This window comes from Bos javanicus, chromosome 9, assembly GCF_032452875.1.
Source record: "Bos javanicus breed banteng chromosome 9, ARS-OSU_banteng_1.0, whole genome shotgun sequence".
Classification (NCBI taxonomy): Eukaryota; Metazoa; Chordata; class Mammalia; order Artiodactyla; family Bovidae; genus Bos; species Bos javanicus.
In genome coordinates, this window is record NC_083876.1 from 46,207,984 (window position 1) to 46,215,212 (window position 7,229).

The 7,229-nt window shown below is 33.2% G+C and overlaps 1 non-coding gene across 1 annotated transcript; it reads right to left on the reverse strand.

The window, feature by feature from the left end:
* Positions 1-923: 923 nt before the first annotated feature.
* TRNAM-CAU (transfer RNA methionine (anticodon CAU)) lies at positions 924-996 on the reverse strand. Its single transcript has one exon. It is a non-coding gene; the product is annotated as a tRNA-Met (tRNA).
* Between the last annotated feature and the right edge of the window lie 6,233 nt (positions 997-7,229).

Genomic DNA, 7,229 nt, shown 5'->3' on the forward strand with positions numbered 1-7,229 from the left:
TTTTAACCTTTTAAACATCACACACAAGTAACTTCAATTAAACAGTCTACTTTTAAGACAGATTTTAAAAAAAATACGGTTTTCTTTCACTGTGCAGTTTTACACAGAATTCAGTTTGAGAATCTTTTGTGTCTTTTGCAAAAGAGTTTTTACTGTATTATAAAACTAATTATTAGAAAAAATTTAAATGCAATTTTTCTATAGAACTGAATAAACTCATTTTTTTAAATTTCAGATTTTCCTTAAGTAATTATTCTAAAAGAATTTTCATTTTACCAGGGGAATTATATAAGCAATATAGTTTGATCAAAATGCTACCTGAGCAATTTATGTTTTTCATAATGTGGCTCTACTTCAGCATGGTCATGCAAATGGAAGCAATAGGAAATATTTGATAGAAACTGAAAGAAAAAGACCGGGAAAGTTTCATGAGGAGTCTGAACTCTGGTCTTTATTGGTATTGTTTTGAGGCCTGTGCATTGCACATAATGGTTACTCAGTGAATTTTTATTTGATGAATAAAACATATTTCCTAAATGGTGCATTATATAAAATCATTTTAGGTTTAGTTAGGCAGCAGTCTTAAAATACAAATTTCTAGAAAAAGATTGTTTACTTTCTAGTGTTAATTTTTCAGTGATCTTAAAATCAGATAATTGAGTCTGTATAAGAGACATTATGTCATAGGCTAAGACCAAATGAAAAAGTGAAGTCACTCAGTTGTGTTTGACTCTTTGTGACCCAATGGACTATACCCTGCCAGAGTCCTCCATCCATGGGATTTTCCAGGCAAGAATACTGGAGTGGGTTGCCATTTCCTTCTCTGGGGGATCTTCCAGACCCAGGGATCAAACCCAAGTCTCCCACATTGCAGGCAGACTCTTTACTGTCTAAGCCACCAGGGAATCCCCAAAAGAATGATCTGCCCTTCCTGAGGTTCGAACTCAGCACCTTCAGATTATGAGACTGACGTGCTGCCTACTGCACTAAGAGGGCAGACCAAATAGCTGAACCCTATTATTCTGTAGCTGAGAAACCACATTTAGAGGGAAAATAGTTCAACAGAAACAAAACCAAAATACTGCATTTAAGCACTGTTAGGTATTTTACAGCCTTCTTAATCAACAGATATTATTAATTTATATTTCACAAGAAAGTACTGTTATCTGAATACTGAGATAATTTAAAGTGTCTCACCAAAAACCTTAAATTTATGTTTCAACATATTTTGAAAAGGTATACATTTAAGCAACAAAAATTAATTACTATAAAGAGAACCATCTGAATCACATTGATTCTACTGATATCTACTCTTGATAGCACTCTTAAAATGTAGTTTGCCAAGATAATTAGCGGTCTCTTTTGTTTTTCTTTCCCAACCACCTCTTTCTGCTTTTATTTTTAACTTAGGTTTTTGAATTTCTAAACATAGACCTATTGACAATATAAGAATTTCATGTTTATTGTCAAATAGTATGACACTTTCCTTTATGTCATTTACAGTAACAGAGAATTTCCCCTCATATTTAATCCTTAAAATTTATCCAACAACTAAGTGAAACACTGATGCAGTGGACATGACATGTCAGTCCCATATGACATACCTGTCACATTAGCACAAGCATTGGCTAATAGAAGGCAGGGAGTGGTTTATAGGAAGAATTGTTCCCAGGTTTTTAATTGCTTTGTGTTGTCAAATTACTACTGCTAGAAAAAAAAAAATAACAGGGAGTGCTCAATTAACTAAAATGCTATGAAGAGAGAAAATAGAGGAATATAGTGGTGATGGAGGGAGGGAAATCAAGTTTTAATTGGTTTCCAGAGAAAGAATTTTTTTAAGAAAACTGTCAAATCAAAAAAAAATTGCCACAGTGACAGATTTTATTATAGTACATAACTGTGCCAATCACATGTGATGGAGAATAATATTATGTATCTGCTAAAATCTGATAGGTAGCAGTTTATATCCTTGGAAACTTTAGTAAAACAGAAATGTATTTTCCTAGAGACCATGCTGAAAATGATTATTTTATTTCAAATCTTATGTTTGTAAACAAACATTGTTTCTGTTCAAAGAATGTGTTTGGAATATTCTAAATGAGTCATAAAATAAATCTTTTTATTCTCATTTTTAATTACTCAAGGGTTGGAAGATATTCCTTTGGATTTTAGGCAAATGGTGAACAATAATTATCTATGAGAGATGCCTATTTCTAAAGAGTCATTAAAACTTATAACTTAGAGAATAATTGTTGAGGTAGAGGAATGTGTTGGAAATAATAGTAGATTGGAATAGATTAATGTCCTAATTCATCGTCCATGTGGCTAAGGACTAATAACTTATATGAGCATTAAAAAGAGAGTTGGACTAGATAAATTGCTAACATCCTATATGTCTTTAAAATATCATTATTCTCTAAAATATTTTTACATAATTAGAGACCAAATCAAGGTATATTCAAGATCTTTCTCCATACCATAGTCTCTCTAACCTTAACAATTTTTAATATTATAATTAAACTTTCCCTATTTGTTTAATTGTAAGCATGTATTTCTATATTTTAGTGCACCTCTATTAAATAGTAACTACATACACACACAAATATAAAATTCCATGATTCTCAAAAGATTACACCATAAACTGAAGCACCTGTATAAATTTGTTTCCTCAAATTAACCTATTCCTCTAATATTGAATTATTCCTTTACTGAGTTTGCATAAGTTGCATTATAAAGTTACAGTTGAGCTGCTAAAAATTATTATTCTATTTATTGGTAGATTAAAAGTTGTTATGCCTCTGCTTCTAATTAGAATGGCAAGAAACTATTTGCTTCTTTTTGTGATTATTAAAGCATAATTTCCATAATCTGCAGATTTGTGTTTTAATCTCATTCTTTTTCTCTCACTTCTGCTCTCCCTACCCCTCTCTCTTTTTTTCTTTCCTTGTCCTTTCTTTTCTTCCACTCTCCCTCTTTCATTTGTACTCACTGTCCTTCCCCTCTCTCTCTCTCTCATTTTCTATTTTTGTTCTTGATCCTTCTCTTCTTCTTCACACATTCATTGAGTAGGTAATGTACTTAGACACGTGAAGAGATATATAAGTGAATCACTTTGCTGTACACCTGAAGCTATCACAAGATTTTTAATCAACTGTGCTGCTGCTGCTGCTAAGTCGCTTCAGGCTCTCCCGTCCCTGGGATTCTCCAGGCAAGAGCACTGGAGTGGGTTGCCATTTCCTTCTCCAATGCATGAAAGGGAAAAGTCAAAGTGAAGTCGCTTAGTTGTGTCCAACTCCCAGCAACCCCACGGACTGCAGCCCACCAGGCTCCTCTGTCCATGGGATTTTCCAGGCAAGAGTACTGGAGTGGGGTGCCATCGCCTTCTCTGTAATCAACTATACTCCCATATAAATTAAAAATTTGAAAAGAATCTGTGAAGAGAAAATAGTCATGGCTTCAGGAGACCTAATGTTTAAGAAGCCCTGTAAGGCAGATGGCAGGTACTAGGGGAGTGTTCCATGTACTGGTTAAAAATACTGATGAGTTCAGAACTGTTGTTTCCTTTTATATGTATGTGTGTGTGTGTACTAAGTTGCTTAAGTCATGTCCAACCCATTGCAACCTTATGGACGATAGCCCATCAGGCTCCTCTGTCCATGAGATTCTCCAGCAAGAATACTGGAGTGTGTTGCCATGCTCTCCTCCAGGGGATCTTCCCGACCCAGGGATCAAACCCTTGTCTATTACATCTCCTGTATTGGCAGGCAGGTTCCTTACCACAAATGCCACAAGGGAAGCCTCTTTCTGTTTTATTAGGATTGTTTTTATTCCTATTTTTTATATATAGGAATAAAAACAATCCTAATAAAACTTCATAGAGTTTCTTAAGGATAAGATGATATAATGCATAAAAGGAACTTAGAATATTGCCTGATTTACATAAATGCTTAGTAAATACTATTATTTACAATAATACAATATATGTATCATTTCAATACAATGTATCATTGTTGGTGTTAGTGGTAGTACCAATCATAGAAGTAATAAAGCATGATTTAATTCAGCAATCTCCTTGTTCTGGAAATATAGTTTCTTTCTGAATATTATACTATAATAAGCAATTTTGTGATGAAATCCTTGAAGCTAACTCTTCTGCCCATAATTTATTGCATTCTTATTATAATCATAGTTTATATAATCATATAGGGAATTCAGAATTTCTCATTCAATAGTTATACACTTTGAAAGTTTTTAATATTGGTTTCACTAACTTGATGACCCAAAACTTATTATATTCCCATTAAAAAATGTGAAAACTTTGAACACATATTGGTAATTTAGTTTCCATTTCACTTGTGACAATTTGTACTCAAATATGCAGCCCATTCCAGTGTTCTTGCCTGGAGAATCACAGGGATGGGGGAGCCTGGTGGGCTGCCGTCTATGGGGTCGCACAGAGTCGGACACGACTGAAGCGACTTAGCAGCAGCAGCATGCCCTGTGTGAGGGTATGCATCGTTGCACTCACCTCACAGAACAGCTTCTTGATATAAGCTCTGAAATTTAGTTAATGAAAGGGCACGTTGTTGATGTTTCATTTTGGATGTTTTTAATTACTTATGAGATTAAATATTTATCTGGTTTATTGACATTTTTATGTCTACTTTTATAGATCAGTATTTCTTGTCTATTCATCTCCCCTGTTCTTCTGCATTATTATGGACTTATTTATTCATGTATTTAAATAGTTTTTTCAGGACATCTCTAGAAAACTGGGGTGTTGAGAAAGAGTAGTTTCCCTGTGTGCTCAGTCTTACTGATTATTACCCTGGACAACTTACATATTTGTCATTTGTTTTAATGGTTGGATCTCCCACTTAATATTAGTGATTAGACATGCTCCAGACATGTGTTTGACTTAGATGCAATAGTTTTTAAATATTAAGATGCATGTTAACTATACAATACAGATACTTTGCTATTTTCAATAAAATAAGTTTTCTTTTAAATATGTGACAGTTACAATTTATTTTTGAGTCACTTTTCTGCATTGCTAAATTGTATTTTTAGCTTTTTGACTAATTGCTGAGGCAGATAAACATAATCTGTTTTTCTAACATTAAATCTTTTCATTTATAAAATAAAATATGTAGTAAAGGAGGCTTCTTCCCTTGTGGCCCAAATGGTAGAGTCTGCATACAATGCAGGAGACCTGCTTCTCTGTCCATGGGATTTTCCAGGCAAGAATACTGGAGAGGGTTGCCATGCCCACCTCCAGGGGATCTTTCCAACTCCAGTATTCTTGCTTGGAAAATCCCATGGACAGAGAAGCCTGGTGGGCTACAGTCCCTGGCATCACATAGAATCAGACATGACTGACTGACTAACACACACCTCTAATAATAGTATATTACTAATTACCTTTTTGCTAGAGTTGACATCTCTAGAAAACTTTCAAAGTGTATAGCTATTGAATGAGAAATTCTGGCAGTTATTCAAAGTTTTTTACATTTTAAAAACACATTTATTCTTTTTTTGTGTCATATATTTTCATTTCTTCCAAATTTAATAGTTTGCTCCATCAATATATTTATTATATTGATTTATTATTACATTAATATTGCTATATTAATCATAGAATCACAGTAGTACTCATACTATTGCTTACTTTTATACTATCGTGATTGTTATTATTGTTTAGTTGCTAAGTCATTTCTAATAATTACCTGGCATCACCATCTCTCATAGAATATTAACAGTAAAAATAAATGCAATGGAAACAAAACAGTGCTACAAATTTATAACAATAAAATATCAACAATGAATCACTTTTACATAAAATACATACTAAAATATTTTTATTTGGTAGAAGAATAGAACTATTTATTAAAAAAAATTGGATTCAGGGTTGAATAGTTGAAAAATAAGCCATGGTTCAGCATCATTGTCGATTCTAGTTTGACTTTGTGACTATGTTAAGAATCACTGAGAAGTCTTAGTTGAAAAGAATAAAATATATTTAAAAATTTCATCAAAGGACGTAAGTTGATTTTTGTTATAAAACTCATACATACCTGAAAGAAAAAAAGGAGCGTATAAAGTGTAAGTATCTAAAGAAATCTCCAGAATCTGTTGTTCAGAATTTGGCAATATATTGGATAATACCTGTAAGAGTGAGGTTTATCTTTCTGTTGCTTTACCCTATTATTTTTAGCATTTGTTTTGTGAAATAACATGTTAAAGGCCTTTTAGAAAGACTATCAATTATTTTTTAAGATATTAATAGTTTAAAGTGTTTTCTTCCAGATCAACACATAGTCACTATTTGAACATAAAGAAATTCAATATTTGTTAGTGTTTGAAAAAGTTAATGAGGTCACTAGAATACCGCCTAGAGCCCTGGGCACACACTCAGATTATATCATGCATTCAAAGTTTATTATATTCCAACTCTGTACTAACTGCTTTGTATTGATTATTTTTCTGTTTTTCTGGTTGATAGGTATTGGGATTTTACACATCTTTTTACAGTGGAGAAAATAGGGTCTTAGAGACATTGAGAGAGACCACTGCATGGCACTAATGGGTGGGATGGGAGGTAGAGCAGAACCTAGGCCTGTATAGTCTGGATCCATGCTGGCAAATGTCCGCCTCCATTGCTTCAGTGGCAGTGTGAGTGGAACATGAACTGTAGAGACACCTCTGTCTTCTGGGAAAACTGAGCTCCTTGGACTGGATGGCAGGCTGCCCAGATGCTTGTGCCTGCTTGTCTCAGAGGAGCCCTAGGGCTGGCTGTCACTCTTTGGAAAGCATTCATATAAGTGGGTGTTATTTTAGTACATCAATATTTTTTATTATGAATTGAAATATTTATCAGTCAATCCAGAAAACACTTTGGCCTTGTGATACTTTAAAAAAAAAAAAAAAAGCTTTCTTATTTTCTCTGACATTGTTTGTTCTTAGCTAAAGGGTCAAGATTATATCAAGACTGACATTAATATTGCTGACCTTGGTGCAACATTCTATTTGTGTGGTAAAGAAAATGAATTATAAATACTCTTAAGCCATAATTATATTAGAGACTGTAAAAGATTAGTAACTTAAAGGGTATGAAACTAGACACACAGTATGAATTTATTTGAAAATCTATATATTTATGAACATACAGATAGAAATATTACTAGTCTCTAAAATGTTAACTATAGTTATTAAGAAATAGAGATAAAATT